The 21038-nt window shown below is 35.3% G+C and overlaps 1 non-coding gene across 1 annotated transcript; it reads left to right on the top strand.

The window, feature by feature from the left end:
* The first annotated feature begins 20604 nt into the window (after positions 1-20604).
* On the top strand, positions 20605-20765 carry LOC124081625 (U1 spliceosomal RNA). Its single transcript, XR_006848086.1, has one exon. It is a non-coding gene; the product is annotated as a U1 spliceosomal RNA (small nuclear RNA).
* The last annotated feature ends 273 nt before the right edge of the window (positions 20766-21038 follow it).

The following is a 21038-nucleotide window of genomic DNA, read 5'->3' as shown; positions in this document are numbered from 1 at the left end:
TCACCTAAGTTGTTGGAGAGATCTTGATAACATACCACATCATCATTATCTGTTATATTTTCACATCTCTTCAGTCAGGTTATTCAGATGCTGAGTACCTACAAGTGCACATGCATAAACAACCATAAATAAAATCTAATTTAACAATTCAGCTTCACTTTAGGATGTAAAATAGTTAAATTGGTTTTGTCCATAAACATTGTCAGAAGATAACATTAATTTCATTACCATTTCTGAGGTAAAGTGGGCCAGTCTTATTAAAAGTAATAAATCAAGCAAAATATCATTAGTTCCCTAATTTTTCTACCCCTATATGGAGGACTGGGAATGCTTACCTCTAGGCTTCCCCACACTTTCATCTAATGTATGCAGAATCATTTGTGTCGCCTTTCCCTTTTCTCCAAGAAAGCATTTGAGCAGCAGAGACTTGCTGAGATAAAACTGATTGACTAGGGTTAAAATTTCTTCCTTTATTCAAGATATATTTAATATTTTTGGAAGCCTACCTTGTGATAGTCTTCTATGTGCTAGGAGTACAGCATAATAGAGTTACTTATATGCTAGATTTTATATTTCATGGCAGGGAGGTGTGACATAAAATAAAATTATAAAAAATAACAACAAGTTAGATAGAAAAATATTGTAAAGTAAATTCAAGAAGTGACTGGAGGTGGTCAACTTCAATTAGGTGTCAAGGCAGTTTTCTTAGTTGAAACCTAAATGATGAGAAGGAGTTAACCAAATGAAATTCTGAGAAGACTTTTCAAAGAGTGGGATGGACAATGAAATGGCAAGATACTGGAATGTAGTTGCTATATTTAAGGCCTATGAGAAGACTATGGGCTTATGTGAAGAAAGCAAGATGGGGGATTCTAAGAAATGTAGATGAAGAGATAGGGGCCAGAACACATTAAGCCTTGTTAATAAAGGGTTTGGATATTTTTTATGATTCCAAGGAGAACAGCTTTGGAAGATTTTCCATGAAAATAATGTCAAATTACCATTTTCAATGATACTTTCAAATGTGTAGAGAAATCAAAGAAAAAGAAGCAGCCAGGGGTCCTGTAAATATGCTAATGTAGTCTCAGTGAGAGATTTTACTAAAATAGTAGCACTTAAAAAGGAGAGAAGTAGATGAATATTTCCACTGTCAAAAGGGATAAAATCTCTAAGCATGACAACTAAATAAGTATGATGACCAAAACAATAAGGATATAATATAAAGAACTAATCAATGGTTGATGGCAAATATATCGGTTTGCAGGTAATACACACTCCTCATGAAAGTCACCATAGAGTAACCATATGATGGACCAAAGCACAAAAACAGCTCTGAAAACTTTAAAATTAATACATACGGGAAATTAAAAGTCCCTAAAATAATGTGGCCTGAGAAAAAGGGAGTAAAAAAGACAACCATGCACTGACAGCTTCCATCTCCCAAGACAAATGTTTCCCTGGTTACCACCTGCAGGCAGAAAGGAGTTGTCTCATCAAAGTAAGATGATAGCTTCTGAGGGGCACTGACCTTCCTAGGACTAAATCCTCTCCAGATGCAAGCACAGACCACTGACCCAACAGCTCAAATTCCTAAACACTCAAACTGACCCCTTCACTGATTGATAGAACAAACCCCAAATTCCTGGGTGCCCAAGAAAAGTGATATGCCCACTAGATCACCTTTCAGTTTAGCCTATATAAGCCCAGTCCCTTCCTTAGTTCAGTGGCTCTTTTTCCACCAGGAAAGTGGGGCCATTTCCATAGTCCAGTTCCTGAATAAAGGCTGAAATTATCTGTGAAGTTTGCGTCCAACCTGGTCTCTTTGTTCTATAAAAATGAACACATGGATCTGTAAGTTTTGGAAAATGTATTTATGGTGACATCTTAATTCTCTTTAGAAGAAATTCATGTCATTTGGAGTGAGAATGTTGTACAACAAAATATTTGCGGTATCATTGGAACAAAGTTTTTGAGGAACAACTTTCTACCTTACAAAATGAAGTTCATTCCCTGAAAATTAATAAAATTTCATGAAAAATTCTCCAAATATATTCTAAAAGTATATCTACAAATTTTTATTGGTCTTATATTTATAAAACCCTAAATTTTTCATTTGTCTGGACTCTCAAAATCACAAAAGTTGGACTACGTCACTCAAGACTTATTAAATCATATTATATTTCCAAAAAGTAATTTGATACATCTCTGGATGAATGTGCTACTTACTGTTATCATGTAATAGTGGTTTACTTCATGTTTGAATTTAGCCCTTGCTGCTCTGCCACTGAAGCTCATCTTAAAAGGGACATGTTTTCTCCTCATCTCTCTCTCCCAAATTAACAAATGAAACACAATCCTCCTACAGGGAATATAGCCCTTGAATAGCTTCTTTAAAAGCCCCCTGTTCTCCCTGATGGACAGAAATACAGCCTCTGGGCCAGGAGTCCCTGTGCTTCTCTTTTGCTCACAAAACAATAAAACTTCTTTTTCCTTTTTCTCAAAACCAAGTGGTCTCCTTATTGAATTGGCATCAGGGAAAAGGACCTACCTTTGTATAACAATCTGGCAGCATTCTGTGTTGACTTTAGATATGTCTTTATACTTTGGACTCTTATCTCATGTTCTAGAAATTTGTTGCAAAATCATTCTGTGGGTTACAAGACTTGCAAATTTTCAAAAATATTTTCTGGTACAAAAAATGTTTGTGAAATTGCTTAAAGACCTCAGGCAGGAAAAAAAAATAGACTTCATTAGCCTAAAGACTTTACCACTCTAGAGGATCAGAAATTTAAGAACAGTCAAAAGGAAAGTGGCTATGGAAAATTGATATCAGGAATAAACTTAGTATTGTAACCGAAAGCTCGGTCCCTGTCCCCAATGCCAATCAATGCCAATTTAATATTGATATCTCAGCTTTGAGAAAAAGGAAAAAGAAGGTTTATTGCTTTGCTAGCAAAGGAGAAACACAGGGGACTCCTGTCCCAATGGCTGTGACTCTCCTGATCAGGAGGGACAGGGGTATTTTAAAGAAACTCTTTAAGGGTTGCATTCCACTTGTGCTCTGTATGGGGTCCTAGGGTTCACTTGACTGTTAGGATTCACTTGTTAATTTGGGAGATATTCACTTCCCAGATACTTTGCAGGTATCTCCTTCCAGTAGTGGGTGTGTTCTAAGGCAATTAACTAGGGGGAAGAAAAGATAACACTGTCTCCCTAATCTTGTTAGGGAGGGGGAAAGCTGAGGAGAGAGAAAATTTTTTTTTTTTAATCAACCTTAGAGCACTGAGGGCTATATTCAGAAGGTGAAGGGACCACTATTACATTGTGAGTGTATCAGATGAGGGAAATATCACAAAATGAGAATGTCAGATTTCACAGAAGCAAAATAAAATAGTGGTCTGAGAAAGGAATTTTGGGTCAGAGTGAACTTGGTTGAGTCCTGGCTATGGTATGCATTCTGCTATATAAACTTGAAAAGTCTCTTACACCTTCTGTGCCTCAGCTTTTTTGCTTGTATAATAGAAATTTAGACATATATTCAATAGTTAATTTAATAAGTGTTTATGAACAACTATTATGTTCCAGGCACTCTTAATTAACACTGTGGTTTTTGTGGTAAAGAAGACAATAGTCCTATCTTCAAGTAGACTGCTTGTAATAGTAACCACCTAATAATATTTGAATGAAATGAAATGCGATAAAACATGTAAAGCACTTAGCAGATTACCTGGTACATCATGACCATACAATAAATGTACATTAGATAAATAAGTCATGTTTTTGAAGAATTTAACTTTGATGTAATAGATACTATATTATTATAAAAATAAATGTTTTCTTTCACTGCATTAGTGCTAGAGTATTTGGTATTCATTTTAACAGAAATAAGACTGCTTAATACTTCCTAATGCTTCAGTTCTGAAACAGGAAAGAAAAAGCAGATTTGAAGCATAAAACATTTTAAAACTATGCCATCATTTAAAAATCTTTAGTACATTTAGATAATAACAGAGGAGTTAGAAAAAATTAATAATTTAAGATAAAAATAGATGGCATTTGAGAGTAAGAAAAAAACTATATGGAAAATCTTAATATAATAGCAAAATCTTTAAATTTTAAGACAGGACAATATGGTAATTCTTTTCCTTAAATTCTTGGTTTGGATATATAGCCAGAAATATAATTGCCAGGTCCTATGTTAATACTAGTTTTAATGATTTGATGAACTTAAGTACTAGTTTCCATAACGGCTATAAATACATGGATTTGATTGTAAATACATGGATTTATTTCTGGGTTCTCTATTCTGCCCTAATGATCTATATGCCTGTTTTTATGCTAATACAGTATTATTTTGATTATATAACTGTAATATATTTTGAAATCAGGAAGTGTGATATCTCCAGCTTTGTATTTAATATTTCTTTGCCTACATGAGATCTTTTGTAATTCCATATGAATTTTAGGATTTTTTTCTCTATTTCTGTTGGCATTTTGATAAGGATTATATTGAATCTGACAATCACTTTGTGGGGGTATGCACAATGCTACAGTTTCGATATGACTTAAGTGTGTTTCCCAAAGTTTCATCTATTGGAAACTTGGTCTCTAATGTGGCAATTTAGGAGGTGATGGAGTCTTTAGAAGGTAAAGCCTATTGGGTACTGTTTAGGTCTGTGGGTCTACCCTTCAGAAAGTTTGTGGGATCTCAGGCTCTCTGATTTCCTGTTTGATGATCATATCTCCCCTTCAATATGTATTGTAGACACTGCTTTCCACCATTAAGTGACACAGCCAAGGGGGCTCTTTGCAAAGTCTGCACTATGTTTGGATGTTCAGCTTCTAAAACTGTGAGTTGAACAATCATCTTTTCTTTATAAAGTTATCCTGCCTCAGGTGTTTCATTGTAGGAACAGAATAGGAACTAGTACAGGCACTTTAATAACATTAATCCCTCCATCCTATGAGCATAGGCTAACTATCCATTTATTTACGTCTTTAATATTTTTCATCAGTGTTTACGGTTCTCAGTGTAGAGATTTTCATCTCATTTGTTTCTTTTTTTCTTTTGCTTGCAATGCTAGGAATTGAACTCAAGGCTTTGCATATGCTAGGTAAGCACTCTTATTATTGAGCTATAACCCCAGTCCCACTTGTTTATTCCGAAGTAATTTACTCTTTTTGATGCCACAGTAATATTAATTTGTTTTCTTAATTTCTTTTCTCAGGTTGTTTTTTTAAGTTCATCAAAATGCAATTGATCTTTATCCATTTATTTGTATACTGCAACTTTACAGAATTTGTTTATTCTAACAGCTTTTTTGGAAAGACATCTTGTGATCTATAACATTTCTTATAAAATATTTTTATTTATATTTATGCAAATCTGTTAATGCATATTTTGATTGATCTATAAAGTAAAATTGGACTATTTTTGAATAATCTAACATCATTCCCATACTCAAAACCTTCCAGTAGTTTTCCATTGCCTTTAGAGTAAAATCCAAAGTCTGGTCATTAGTATATAATGTCCTATTTGACCTAGCCTATTCCTCATTCTGCATCATCACCTGTACTGCTCCACCCCTTGTTTATTTGCTCTTTCTAATATATGAAAAACATACTCCTGAACTTTGTATTTGCTGTTTACTGTGCCTGGAGCATTACTGTCAGCTATTTTCATTGTTGCTTCACTTTGTTTACATTTCTGTTAAAGTGCTACCATGTCAGAGGAATCATCCCTAAGACCTTTAAGGCCTTTTCTCTTGCCACAGATCCACACATAGAAACATGTTTATTTACCTATTTATATTTGAAGCCATTATTGTGTCCATTATTGTATCATTATGTGTCTAGAAAAATGTTTGGCATATAGCAGAATCTAAATAAAACATTTGGAGAATTAATGTCTGTGTAGTTGAATGAATGAAGAAATCTCAATTCTTCATACAATATTGCCTGAAGAGTAAAAACAATGATCTGGGTATGGTTATATGTATATAAACTTGATTAATCCGCATTTAAGAAGCTATATTAAGCAATTCCACTTGTTTTAGATTCCTGTATCCCTGTCCCTATTTTCCTGTACAATTATAACCTTAGATAGATCATGGTCAGTCTTTAAATTCTCATGCTGTAGTCACTTTTACTGAATACTTTTTACAATTGTAAGAAAATTGTTTCCTCAAACACTGAATGAAATATCACTATATCTAAAATATTTTCCTTTTGTTGAGTTATAAACTTAAATCACCATGGAATTACAAATGATAAAATACTTTAAGTTCTACATGCATCTCCCCAGGGCTTTAATTGAAATATCTTAATAAAGTTCATTTATGTGGCACCTCCCAAAGTTAATGCACAGATTAGTAACTGCCTGTGGTCTTTAATAACCAATTATTTTAGCTTATGTGCTTTATAATTTAATGTTCTAAATTATACTTAGGACTTTTTTAGAACTAGAAAAATTCACAAAAGCATGCAATTCTATAGTAACATTGAAATAGACTCTTTACTATTTTTGGTTTTGCTTTTTGAAATCTTTGGTTTGGGGCTGATTTTAAATTGTTGTACATTCTGCACTTACTTTCTCTCATTTTACATGAGTATTTATTTTCAAAAGCATAGTCAAAAATGTGATCTATTTAAAAAAATTATATATAGCATTAATATATAGTTAACCTGTTTCTTTCACCCCTTGCCTTTATTTATGTTTCTTGGAAAATGGGTCAAGTATCTTGCTCTTGTGAATATTACAATTTGAACAATAACAATAAATAATGTAGTTATGCTGGATATACCAAATGAAGATTAGAAAAAACATTAAAAGAAAGTCATTAAGGTTTTAGTTCAGAATCCAGTATTTAATTGTTATGTGACCACAGACAGGATTATTAAACTTTTCTGAGAAATTTTTACATATAAAATGAATTTGATTACATATTTCTTGCCTGAGTGTTTTTATAAGAATTAAATATGCTAACATAAGAAAAGTTTAAGAAAAGAAAAACTTAAAGTCACTTGACATATAAACTTACAGAAAAAGGTATACTCTGATTTATTCAAAGTTGTAAAAATAAGTAAGTTAATTCCCTTAACATGCATTCTAATGTCTTATTGTTTGCCAGGAGGGTTAAGATGCAGGCCATCTCTAAAGACGTTCACAGGCTTATGATGGAGGCATTCAACTAAACAGAACCATAAAATAATATAAAATTTCTTGAAATAGAGTTCCATTCTTGATAGTCACATAACTCCTGCTACAATTGCCCACTGGCTGTTTCTGGCTGTGAAGGACTGTGTATATGTATCTATTCTTGAACTAACATTTTAGGAAAAGAAAAGGAACAGAAGCTTATGAAAAACAAAACTAGTGGTCATAGAAGTATGAGAGAATTAGGAGAATATGGGGTCACATAAAGCAAGGACAATTAGTTAAAATTTCATCAAATGTCAAGAATAGGAAAGAGGATCATCAGGAGAACTAGAAAATGCCCATTAGATTTGGTAATTAAGGGGTTACTGGTGAGTATATCTAGACCAGTTTTAATGGAATGGTAAAAACAAAAACAAAATTATGGCAGGTTGGAAAGCCAGGAAAGGATAAGAAACCAAAGCGTTGTATGAAGAATGTTCTTAAATGCTTAGCTGTAGCTATAATTCTGTTCACTGAACAATGGACTATAAGGTTTATATATTTAAATTTGTGTGTATTAAATATATACTTATATTTATTTAGTTAAATATATTATACATAAATTATTATTTTATAAAAACTATATATATATATATATATATATATATGTATGTATATGTATATTTTTTGTGAATGTTTTAAAGTGAAGGTGTTCAGCCAGAAAGTAAAAGTGTTTTATTTTTTTATTTTTTTTTAAATTTTTTTTATTGGTTGTTCAAAACATTACAAAGCTCTTGACATATCATATTTCATACATTAGATTCAAGTTGGTTATGAACTCCCAATTTTACCCCAAATACAGATTGCAGAATCACATCGGTTACACATCCACATTTTTACATAATGCCCTATTAGTAACTGTTGTATTCTGCTACCTTTCCTATCCTCTACCATCCCCCCTCCCTCCCCTCCCATCTTCTCTCTCTACCCCATCCACTGTAATTCATATCTCTCCTTGTTTATTTTCCCATTCCCCTCACAACCTCTTATATGTAATTTTGTATAACAATGAGGGTCTCCCTCCATTACCATGCAATTTCCCTTTTCTCTCCCTTTCCATCCCACCTCATGTATCTGTTTAATGTTGTAAAAGTGTTTTAGATAAAGAAGATGTTAATAGAGTTTCATCAGAGAGCGTGGTGAGAAAGAGTCCTGCTCTCCAGGGCCCTTCGAGTCCCTGTGGCCCAGGCCACCAGGTGAGCTTGGGAGCCCCTGGGACATGCCTTAGCCTCTGCACTGCAGATGCCCAGAACTCCTGCTACAACTGTCCACTGGCTGGTTCTGGCTGTGAAGGACTGTTGAGCCTATCATCCTGGCTGGAGATATGATGGTGGCGGCGATCTGTCAGACCTGGGACCCTGCAGGTCTCCTGTTGGAATCCTGTCCATCCCTGAGGATGGGGCACCTTTGGGTGGCCGCAGGTTTGGCATAATGAGAAGAATGGCAGCTGCCCCAACACCGTGGAGGCCAACAGGCACTTCGAGGTCCTAAGAAGGAGATTGGATGCAAAAGCCCAGCAGCGTGTTGGACAGCGGAGCTTTGCAGACTAGGGGTCTCTGTGACTGATCTGTACTGGCTCCTTGAGACCGCATCTTGTCCCAACAAGGCAAACAGAGGCCTTAACCATCCTTAAAGGTGAGTGGAGCCCCCAAAGATGATGATAGGTGGTTGAGTGCCCCTGAGATCAATCCCTAGGACAAAAAAAAATGGTTATTCTATGAAAAAAAAAAGTCTTTACATGACACCACTCAACCACTGAGACACATGCCCAGCCCTATTTGTATTTTATTTAGAGACAGGGTCACACTGAATTGCTTAGTGCCTCACTTTGGCTGAGGCCGGATTTGAACTCATGATCCTCCTGTCTCAGCCTTCCAAGCCTCTGGGATTACAAGCATGCACCACCATGCTGCTAATACCCGCTGCTTTGTATGTACATTTTATTTGTCATTACTGTGTATACAGTTGAAAAGGTTAAGTATTTTTTTAAATATCTAGGCTTTCTAACTGTTCACAAGTGCCTAAGATATGTTAAAAGTAGAAGTGGTAAAATATAACACATTTTGTAAATTCCTTTTTGTTAAAATTCTTATGAAAGCGGTAGTGGTGGCACAGGAGGCAGCATGAGAGGTTCTTAATAAAGGTGCTAAGAAAGAATGTAACACAGGAAAATAATGAAATATTTTCACTGTGCAATAAAATTCTAATGTGGAGGAGAAAAAAAGATGGCGGCAGATGTGGAGAGATCAATTCTGTGACCTCTTCAGCTGCGCCAGCTAAGAGAGACTGCAACCAACTGAATGCTATTGGCTCTGGATCATTAGGCAATGCTGGGGTGAAGTGGATCTAGGACGAGCAGTTTGAACCTCTCAGAGGCCACAGTGGGCTCAGCGTGGGTGAATTCAGACTGCCCCGCGTGCAGAGTTACTGGCTGACTGTTTGCATCTTGTCTCCAAACTGCCTCGACTCCGCGTGGCTACTGGAGGAAACCAGGCAAAATAAGCTGATGGCCCCCAGCCCCGTGCTCCACAACCTTGGGGTCTGGGTGATTGGAAATAGAGAGAGTGCACAGTCATTCAAGAAAATAGGGCACCCGGAATCTGCAAGCCCAGTGTGTAGCTAACTTTGTGGAGAACGCCACCAGTGAGCGGGGCCAGGCTGGAGGAAAAGCGGGGAGGTGGTTGGAGTCCAGGAAAGGCCCTGGGCAACCAGGATTGGAGAGCTGCCCAGTAGGGGAGGAAGAGCTGCCTCACAGGGATTGGTTACTGCATATTGAGGGAAGAAGCTTGGCCCGGTGGGCACAGCTCCACCTACTGGAAGAGAAGTTAATAAAATTTTAAGAGTGTATTTATCTTTTTTTTTTTTTATTTCTTTTTAAATTTCCCTTTTCCCCTATTATTGAATTCTACCTATTTTCTCTCATTCTACTTAGTGACTTCTTCCTTCCTCCGTCTTCTCATACCTTTCCTCCCAAGCATTACGACTCTGTTTAGGTGTTAATTTACTAAATGTATATAGATAAATGTTCCAAGGCGATATATAGTGCTCCCAAGTACCTAGCTACCCTCAAATACTCCGGACCATTCTCCTGTTAATATCCCCCTTCAGTACAGCAATCTTCCAAGGTTGCCAAGATATACCAACCTCTATACCATCACGTCACCTGACCTAAACATAAGTCCCAAGACCTAACCGCAGATCACTATATGCCATCAGAATCCATAAGTATTTTATGAAATGAATGAATCTGCTTTAAAGTACAATAAAACTCAACATCTCTAGACATAGTCTCCCATCACAAAGGAGAGACCCTGGAGATACACAAAACCAAAATAAATTAATAGGAATAAACAGTAACCCAGCAGTCAAATAGAGCTGGAAGTGACACGAGCACCATGAAAAAACAAGGAAGAAAAGGAGTTCAAACAATGCAGACAGCCTAAATCTACAGGAGAACCTAGAGGCATCAGAAAAATGGTCAGATAAAGAACTCAAGGAATACCTTACGCAGATGGAATGGAATCTTAAAGAGGTCATTAGATAGCAAATGCAAACAGTGAAAGAACACATTGAAAATGAATTACATAAACAGATTCAAGAAGCAAATAAGCAACTTTACCAGGAGATAGAGATTATAAAAGAAATCAAACAATAATCCTAGATATGAAGGAAACTATAAACCAAATTAAAAACTCAAATGAGAGTATCACTAGTAGAGCAGAACAAGTAGAGATCAGAACGTCAGACAATGAAGACAAAATATATCATCTTGAAAAGAGTCTAACCAACTCAGAAAGGTTGGTAAGAAACCACAAGAAAAACATCCAAGAGATATAGGATGTCATAAAAAAAAAACAAACTTAAGAGTCATCAGGATAGAGGAAGGTATAGAGGTCCAAACCAAGGGATTAAGCAATCTGTTGAATGAAATAATTTTAGAAAACTTTCCAGACATGGAAAAGGAAATGGATGTACTAATTCTAGATGCGTACAGGACACCGAGCATACAAAATCACAGTAGACCAATGACAAGATGCAATGTTATGAAGATATCCAATATACAGGACAAAGACAGAATATTAAAAGCTACAAGATAAAGGAGGCAGATTACATTCAGGGGTAAACCAATAAGGTTAACGGCTGATTTTTCATCACAGACGCTGAAAGCAAGAAGATCCTGGAACAACGTATTTCAAACACTGAAAGACAATGGATGCCAACCAAGAATTTTGTATCCACCAAAATCAAACTTCAGGTATGAAAACGAAATAAAAATCTTTCATGATAAACAAAAGTAAAAAGAATTTGCAGCCAGAAAACCAGCATTGCAAAGCATCTTAGGCAAAACACTACTCGAGGAGGAAATGAAAAACAACAACCAAAACCAACAGTGGGAAGTACCTCAGTAAAGCGAGAGTGGGGAAAAAAATAATCAAAGAGGAAGAAACAAACCAAATTAAAAATAAATAAATAGATAAATAATCAAACATGACTGGAAGTACAAACCATATATCAAGAGTAACCCTAAACGTTAATGGCTTAAACTCACCAATAAAGCGACATAGGCTGGCAACCTGGATTAAAAAAAAAAAAAAAAACAAACAGACGCAAGAATATGCTGCCTTCAGGAGACACATCTGATTGGAAAAGACATACACAGGCTGAAGGTGAAAGGTTGGGAAAAATCATACCACTCACACAGTCCTTGGAAGCAAGCAGGGGTGGCCATCCTCATATCGAATAAAATTGAATTCAAGACTAAGTTAATCAAAAGGGATAAGGAAGGACACTATATACTGTTAAAGGGAACCATTCACCAACAAGACATAACAATTATCAATATTTATGCACCAAATAATTGTGCTGCAACGTTCATAAAACAAACTCTCCTCAAATTCAAGAGTCAAATAGACCACAACACAATAATTATGGGTGACTTCAACACACCTCTCTCACCATTGGACAGATCTTCCAAACAAAAGTTGAATAAAGAAACTATAGAACTCAATAACACAATTAATAACCTAGACTTAACCGACATATATAGAATATATCAACCATCATCAGTGGATATACTTTTTTCTCAGCAGCACATGGATACTTCAAAAAAATAGACCATATATTATGTCACAGGGCAACCCTTAGAAATTATAAAGGTGTGGAGATAATACCATGCATCCTATATGATCATAATGGAATGAAACTGGAAATCAATGATAAAAGAAGGAAGGAAAAATCCTACATCACTTGGAAAATGAACAATATGTTACTGAATGATCAATGGGTTACAGAAAACATAAAGGAGGAAACAAAAAAATTCTTAGAGATAAATGAAAATACAGACACAACATATCAGAATCTATGGGACACAATGAAAGCAGATTTAAGAGGGAAATTCATTGCCTGGAGTTAATTCCTCAAAAAAAGAAAAAAAAAACAACAAATAAATGATCTCACACTTCATCTGAAAACCCTAGAAAAAGAAGAGCAAAACAACAGCAAAAGTAGTAGAAGGCAAGAAATAATTAATATCAGAGCAGAAATCAATGAAATTGAAACAAAAGAAACTATTGAAAAAATTGACAAAACTAAAAGTTGGTTCTTTGAAAAATTAAATAAGATCGACAGACCCTTAGCCATGCTAACGAAGAGAAGAAGAGAGAGAACTCAAATTACTAACATACTGGATGAAAAAGGCAATATCACAACAGACACTACAGAAATACAGAAGATAATTAGGAATTATTTTGAAACCCTATATTCCAATAAAATAGAAGATAGTGAAGACATCGATAAATTCCTTAAGTCATATTATTTGCCCAGATTGAGTCAGGAGGATATACACAAGTTAAACAGACCAATATCAATTGAGGAAATAGAAGAAGCCATCAAAAGACTACCAACCAAGAAAAGCCCAGGACCGGATGGGTATACAGCAGAGTTTTAAAAAACCTTTAAAGAAGAACTAATACCAATATTTTCAAGTAATTTCAGGAAATAGAAAAACAGGGAGCCCTCCCAAATTCATTCTACAAGGCCAACATCACCCTGATTCTGAAACCAGAAAAAGACACTTCAAAGAAATAAAACTACAGACGAATATCTCTAATGAACCTAGATGCAAAAATCCTCAATAAAATTCTGGCAAATTGGATACAAAAACATATCAAAAAAATTGTGCACCATGTTCAAGTAGGATTCATCCCTGGGATGCAAGGCTGGTTCAATATACGGAAATCAATAAATGTTATTCACCACATCAATAGACTTAAAGATAAGAACCATATGATCATCTCGATAGATGCAGAAAAAGCATTCAACAAAGTACAGCATCCATTTATGTTCAAAACACTAGAAAAACTAGGGATAACAGGAACTTATCTCAATATTGTAAAATCCATCTATGCTAAGCCTCAGGCTAGCATCATTCTAAATGGAGAAAAACTGAAGGCATTCCCTCTAAAATCTGGAACAAGACAGGAATGCCCTCTCTCACCACTTCTATTCAACATAGTTCTCGAAACACTGGCCAGAGCAATTAGACAAACGAAAGAAATTAAAGACATAACGATAGGAAAAGAGGAACTTAAATTGGCACTCTTTGCGATTGACATGATCCTATACCTAGCAGACCCAAAAGGGTCTACAAAGAAACTTCTAGAGCTAGTAAATGAATTCAGCAAAGTGGCAGGATATAAAATCAACATGCATAAATCAAAGGCATTCCTGTATATCAGCAACAAATCTTCTGAAATGGAAATGAGGGCAACCACCCCATTCACAATATCCTCAAAAAATAAAATACTTGGGAACCAACCTAACAAAAGAGGTGAAAGATTTATACAATGAAAACTACAGATCCCTAAAGAGAGAAATAGAAGATCTTAGAAAATGGAAAAATATACCCTGTTCATGGATAGGCAGAATTAACATCATCAAAATGGTGATATTACCAAAAGTTCTCTATAGGTTTAATGCAATGCCAATCAAAATCCCATTGGCATTTCTTGTAGAAATAGATAAAGCAATCATGAAATTCATCTGGAAAAAAAAAAGACCCAGAATAGCAAAAGCAATTCTAAGCAGGAAGCGTGAATCTGGTGGTATAGAGAAACCAGACTTCAAACTATACTACGGAGCAGTAGTAACAAAAACAGCATGGTACTGGTACCAAATCAGGCGGGTGGACCAATGGTACAGAATAGGGGACACAGAGACCAATCCACAAAATTACAACTACCTTATATTTGACAAAGATGCTAAAAGCATGCAATGGAGAAAGGATAACATCTTCAACAAATGGTGCTGGGAAAACTGGAAATCCATACGCAACAAAATGAAACTAAATCCCTTTCTCTCACCATGCACAAAAGTTAACTCAAAATGGATCAAGGAGCTTGATATCAAACCAGAAACTCTGCGTCAGATTGAAGAAAAAGTTGGCTCTAATCTACATCTCGTGGGGTCGGGCTCCAAATTCCTTAATAGGATACCTATAGCACAAGAGTTAAAAACAAGAATCAACAAATGGGACATACTCAAACTAAAAAGTTTTTTCTCAGCAAGATAAACAATAAGGGAGGTAAATAGGGAGCCTACGTCATGGGAACAAATTTTTACTCCTCACACTTCAGATAGAGCCCTAATATCCAGAGTATATAAAGAACTCAAAAAATTAAACAATAATAAAACAAATAACCCAATTAACAAATGGGCCAAGGACCTGAACAGACACTTCTCAGAGAAGGATATATAATTAATCAACAAATACTTGAAAAAATGGTCACCATCTCTAGCAGTCAGAGAAATGCAAATCAAAACCACCCTAAGATACCATCTCACTCCAGTAAGATTGGCAGCCATTATGAAGTCAAACAACAACAAGTGCTGGCAAGGATGTGGGGAAAAGTGTGCACTTGTACATTGCTGGTGGGACTGCAAATTGGTGCAGCCAATTTGGAAAGCAGTATGAAGATTCCTTGGAAAGCTGGGAATGGAACCACCATTTGACCCAGCTATTCCCCTTCTCGGACCATTCCTCAGAGACCTAAAAGGAGCGTACTATAGAGATACAGCTGCATCGATGTTCATAGCAGCACAATTCACAATAGCTAGACTGTGGAAGCAAACTAGATGCCCTTCAATAAATGAATGGATATAAAATGTGGCATTTATACACAATGGAATATTACTCAGCACTAAAAAAATAACAAAATCATGGCATTTTCAGGGAAATGGATGGCATTAGAGTAGATTATGTTAAGTGAAGCTAGCCAATCCCTTAAAAACAAATGCCGAATGTCTTCTTTGATATAAGGAGGGCAACTCAAAACAGAGCAGGGAGGAAGAGCATGAGACGAAGATAACCATTAAACAGGGACAAGAGGTGGAGGGAAAGGGAGAGAGAAGGGGAATTGCATGGAAATGGAAGGAGACCTGCATTGGTATACAAAATTACATATAAGAGGAGGTGAGGGGAAAGGGGGAAAAAAACAAGAGAGAGAAATGAACTACAGTAGAGGGGGTAGAGAGAGAAGAAGGGAGGGGAGGGGAGGGGAGGGGGGATAGTAGGGGATAGGAAAGGCAGCAGAATACAACATACACTAGTATGGCAGTATGTAAAAACGTGGATGTGTAACCGATGCGATTCTGCAAACTGTACATGTGGTAAAAATGGGAGTTCATAACCCACTTGAATCAAATGTATGAAATATGATATGTCAAGAACTATGTAATGTTTTGAACAACCAATAATTAAAAAAAATTCTTATGAAATGTTTGGGGGGTGGATAGCCAAATCCCCCGTTGAGTATTACAGAGTTGTGTGCTGGTCCTTGGGAGCACTGTGCCAGTGTGCTTACCATGAGCTAAGAATTGTATCTTATTTCTATGGGTTTTGTTTTACCTTACTGTGTACACAGTGTATATAAAAGACAAATGAGTCCTAATCTAGATGTTAAAGAGGTTGTCAGTGTAGGACAAAAGTAAGATTAGTAAAGAGATTTTGTATATTTTCTGTTGAAATTCCTAGGAAGGATTGTCTTATGAAAATTTGAGCATTACAGTCCACTGGGTTGGTGAAGGGCTATAAGCTCATATTTTGAAGACATTTTCAAATTAGAACTATTGTTACATGTGTGCAGTTTATTCCAGACTGTCATGTACATAGTGGAAAAATTGAGCCCTTCTTTGAAAATTCTAGTCTGTCTACATGTTTAGAAATGCCCAATGAAAAAGTACTAAAATGCTACTGTGTAGATATATTTTTTTTTACTAAAATTCATATGAAATAGTCTTTTGGGAATGAAACTATTATACCACCTCTGTGGTTTAATAGTATAATACTGTCTGTACTTGTTCAGTGATATGGAGGAGGTGGGAAGAAACAATTGCAAAATATGTTAGTGTGTTCATACATGGGCATTTTCAAACATCAGTTTTATGTATTTTTTGGTCATTTTGTTTTGCTGAGAATATAGTGCATATAATGGACAAATGAGCACCAATTTTGCAATACCTAGTCTCTATATGTTAAAGACCTTGCCAGTATCTGACTAAGTAGATACTAAAATTATAACATTTTGTACTTTTTTATTGAAATTCGCAGTAAAGTTTGTTCTCTCTAAATGACTATTGGATATGAATTTGTTCAACCATCTCTAAGTGTTGCATGTGCCTGTACTTGTCCATTAGACTGAAAGTAGAAAGAAGAAAGTGAGGAGGGAAAGGTTCAAGGACAAAATGGTCATATTAGGGGCTGGAGTTGTGGCTCAGAGGTAGAGCGCTTGCCTAGCATGTGTGAGACACTGGGTTCAATCCTAAGCACCACATAAAGTAAAATAAAGACAGTGTGTACACTTATAACTAGAAAGTAAATATTTTAAAAAATGGTCATATTAGAAGACACCTCAGATTATTTAAAAAAAGATGTTAGTAAAGAGGGAAAGGAAAATTGAATCCTTCATTCAGCATGTGCTATGGACATAGCAAGTTTGTGCCCTGCCCCAATTCATATGTTGAAATCCTAATTCCCAAAGTGCTGATAACTTGAAGATGGAGCCATTGAGAGATGATTAGTTCACAGGAGTGGAACCTGTATGAATGGTGGCTTTTATTAGTGCTCTTACAAAAGAAACCCCACAGAGCTATCTTGGCATTTCCTCCATGTGTGGACACAGTGAGAGGGTGCCATCTTTGTATTGGGAAACAAGCCCTTACTGATTACTGAATCTACCTTTGCCTTGATCATGGACTTTCTAGCTAACAGAACTGCAAGAAATTAGTTTCTGTTGTTTATAACTTAAGTAGTATATGGCATTTTGTTATATCAGCCTGAATGAGCAAGATAGTATGTGAACTTATGAACTTTATGCACAGTTAATAAAACTAGCTTTAATTACCAACTTGGCTATAGAAATTATAGATGATAAGGTCATTCTTCTCATGAAAGCAGATCTTACACATTAGACACTTAAGTAAGGTACACAGGGTTTAAGGGAGTGTGAAAGTCTCCAAAGTTCATCTTAATCATCATCTTTTTTTCCCTTCATTTTTAACTTCCTCATTTTGGGAACCCTTGTACAAAAAAATACAATATTTCTTTGTTATTTTCCATATCTGATATAAAGTGGAGATTGGTACAAAATACTCAAAATGCACTCACAAACTTAGTTAAGTAGATGCTCTTTTTATTACACACTTAATGATAATGAAATTCATTGGAAAGCTAGGAAAATGGGATTTTCAATTTTACTTGTCTGTTCATTAAATATAATGTCATTTGAGGAAAAGAATGTATTGTTGTATTAATGAGGAAAAGACTGTACTGTTGTGTTAATAACTCATGAATGCTTCCTTTAAGACTACTTGTCATCTTGAATGGATTTAGCATACCATTGAAAAAATGTCCTGGAAAATATCTTATATGTCAGATATTTTAATCCTTTATTAATTTAACTTGGTCCCATTGGCCTAAGCTTCTAAATTTCTTAGATTTCCCATTAGAACAAGTTTGGAATATGGAAAATAAAATTAATAATAAATCTTAATTATTACTATTCAGTGAAACTAGAGTAATTTATTCTAAATATAAAATACGTAACTAATAATATAAATGTTATTTCAAAATAAATTCATCATAACCTTTTGTGCCTGAAAAACATAACATATACATTATTTATTCTGACAATTAACCAGACAATGGAGTAGGGACAGATTAGCTAAATATCTAGAATGAAGGTGTCAACTCTCACTCAAATATTAGAATATCTTTGGAGGTCATGGTTGAACCCACAGAGATCAGTAGAAGTAGAAAAAATGAATTAAACCAGATAAAATTTTAGAAATTCCATACTATTTTCAGAGATTACATGATGGTCAGTTGGGGGCTGATCTGGAGATCCTAGTGAATTGTAAGATGTGCCTGTAATATTTGAATTTCTTTTGATAATCAGAGTGAACAGTTTCATTCTTATGATGAATTTCCTACAATATATGAAGCCACATATATTGTAGGAAAAAGAGATTAGTATCTTTATAGGTATTTTGTATAATATAGTACCAATTTCACCCTGTATAATAATGAATAAATAACTGAGGTAATAATTACATGGAGCATATTTTAATGACTATATTTCAGTGCTGTATTTCTTTCTCCTGTCTTTAAAATTATAATGACAATGAAAAGATCTATTTAAAACATAAACAATATTTCCCACAGTTATCCACTTCTATTTGTTATAAATGGGACTAATTTTCACTACATGTGAAAAATAAGTAAATTGATTTTAAAAGCCAGATTGCATTCATTTTGGCACCTATAATTTCTCCCCTGATCTCTATATTCTAACCATACTTAACACTGAAAAATAACCATTAATTCCTTGAATGATATCCAGCTTTCTTAACAGCATACCTTGATACTGGAAGATTTAACTTTTATGGTTATAATTAACCTAAAGAACCATAGCATGTAATGGTTTGTAATTTCACTGAATCATTAATTTGAATAGTGTGTTTTAAAGCTAGGATGAATAAAATTAGCAGGCAGCTCAGTACATAAACGCTGAGAAACACAAACAAACAGCAAAAACAATAGCAATAAAATCAACTTTCTACATCCAGAAGCTGGCCTGGTACTATCTCTTCTGTTTTGGTGTGACTACAAGTTTGCCGCACACTCACAACAAACTCTCCGTGTTCTCCCATTTAACATACACAATTTCATATATCATCAACATTAGATGATATCACTTTGTAACCATGCAAATAAAATCAAGACTACTCCATAATCATGGCAAAGTCCAGACAAAAACATGAACTGCTCAAGCCCAAATATACCAAAAGACTCCTCTTGGGGGTGTTAGTTTTCTACTGCTGCTATAGCAAAATCACCATAAACTTAGGCATTTTGTTATCTCAGTTCTGTAAGTCAGAAGTCCAGTACAGTACATTTCACAGGAGTTTTCTGCTCTGGACTTCACAATACTGAAACAGATGTTGACAGGACTGCATTTACTTCTAGAGGCTATGGGGAAATAATCTGCTTCCAAGCTCACTCAAGTTTTTGGCAGAATTCAGTTTTGTCAGTTGTAGGACTGAGGTCCTTCTTTTCTTTGTTGACTGTCAGCTAGGGGCTTTTATTTACACCTAGATATAGCTAGCATTCTTCTTCATGCTCATCACATGCCCTTATGTTTAGCAACGGTGAGTAGAGTTGTACTTCAGTTTTCTGATTTCTTCTCTGCCGCATTTTTCCAGCCTGATGATCTACCGAGGGTTCCCTGTTGGGTATTCAGCAGACTATTGATCATAAAGCATGTGTGGGGACAAGAGATGAGACTGGGGAGAGAGCAACATAAAATGATTGTAAAGGAATTACTAAATATTTACACAGGGCCAGAAATAATACCTGTTCCCACAAGCCTGACTAGAAAATATCATAATGCATATAGCATTGAATAGCGTACACAGAAGCATATTGCTTCAACATAGTGGGAAATTATTATCAATAGACTAAACTTCTCTTCTGGTCCAGTCTAAGAAATGTTAAAAGCAAGATGTAGAAGGACCAAACTGTTTCCAAGTAACTTCAAATTCAATTCACTTCTGAGCAAGTTTCAAGAATATTTTTAGGAATATAAATATATCCAAAATCCAACAGTAAAAAATTCACAATATTGTGCATCCAAAATTATTACCAGTAATGAAGAGAAGTAGGAAAATCAGACCCACCATGAAAAGAATAATCAATTGACAAAGAACTGATCAGTAGACAAGGCAATTAAAATTTTTTATAATTGTATTCATGTGTTAAAAAGTTAAGTAGCAACATAAAAGACATAGAAAAGATCCCAAAGAAAAATTTATAAAGGAAAATATAATGTTTGATAAAGAAATGCACTAGAATACTTACCTGGCAGGGAAGATACTATGATCACAAAGGATTTTTCCCAGGGCGAGGCATTTTCATTGCATTCTAGACAATCTGATCCCTGTGATTTCCTCAAATGTGGGAAACTCTACTGCATAATTCGTGATAGTGGGAACTGAGTTCATGCTCTCCTATATTGGATTAATGCAAAGCTAAGAAGAGCACAAGAAAACATCAGTGTACTTGAGCACCTAGCAATAGAAACTATGAAAAAAAGATGCAGAAAAATAAAAATAAAGTGAATATAGCATAAGTAAACTATGATACAACTTTAGGCAGCTTCCTGTGCATGGAATTGGGATTTTTGAAGAGCAAGAGAGGTGGAGACATGAAAAATGGTCACAGAAATAATACATGAAAATTTTCCAAAATTTATTAAAAGTATAAACCAACAAATATGTCAGAACT

Source organism: Marmota monax, unplaced genomic scaffold (genome assembly GCF_021218885.2).
Source record: "Marmota monax isolate L192 unplaced genomic scaffold, Marmota_monax_Labrador192_F-V1.1 WCK01_AAM20220418_F8-fsc00067, whole genome shotgun sequence".
In the NCBI taxonomy this organism is placed as follows: domain Eukaryota; kingdom Metazoa; phylum Chordata; class Mammalia; order Rodentia; family Sciuridae; genus Marmota; species Marmota monax.
The sequence above is the reverse complement of the archived record's forward strand: the minus strand, read 5'-3'. Positions and strand labels throughout refer to the sequence as shown.